Source organism: Carlito syrichta, unplaced genomic scaffold, assembly GCF_000164805.1.
Source record: "Carlito syrichta isolate Samal-C Ts95f unplaced genomic scaffold, Tarsius_syrichta-2.0.1 Scaffold315753, whole genome shotgun sequence".
Classification (NCBI taxonomy): Eukaryota; Metazoa; Chordata; class Mammalia; order Primates; family Tarsiidae; genus Carlito; species Carlito syrichta.
The window spans coordinates 871,928-872,548 of NW_007259849.1; positions in this window are offsets into that span (position 1 = coordinate 871,928).

Consider the following 621-nt stretch of genomic DNA (forward strand, 5'->3'; position numbering starts at 1 on the left):
CGCCGCCTTCTTTTTTCCGAAAGGTGGTGGTGCATGTTTGGGCCAGGGCCACGTGCGGAGAGAGCAGTTTGCGCCAGCCCTTCTTAACGGCCCCATCCACTGAGCTCTGGACCCCCACCCCCTGGAGCTCTGTCGAGGGCTGGAGGCGGGCTAGTGTATATACCGACCCCAGACACAGACAGCAGGGACCGCGAGGCCGAGTGTGGCTGCGGTGCCACGGCGGGCGGTGGGATCGGAAGAGCGGCAACCTGCCCGGTGCGGTGCGGTCCCAACCGCCCGCTTCCACGAGCCCTGCCATCTGGTCAGCCTGGGAGTTTCTTAGGGACAAAACCAGACGGCGAGGAAAGAAGGGAGAGGAGCGGGGAGACGAGGAAGGAGGCAAGAAGAATATAAACAAGGAGAAATGGAGGGAAAGAGATGCAAGGGAGAAATGACAGATTTGCGAGAGAGAGGAGAGAAGTATGTGAGCTGCAGGAGAGACGCGGAGGGCAGGACCGGTCGAGAACCGACCCGGCGGAATTGATGCGGCCCCAGCCCCGGGCTCCCGGCGTCTCCTGCACACCGTCAGCCCTGCGCGGGGCTCCCCGCAACACGCCGCCCGGGACGGCCCCCGGGCTCCCC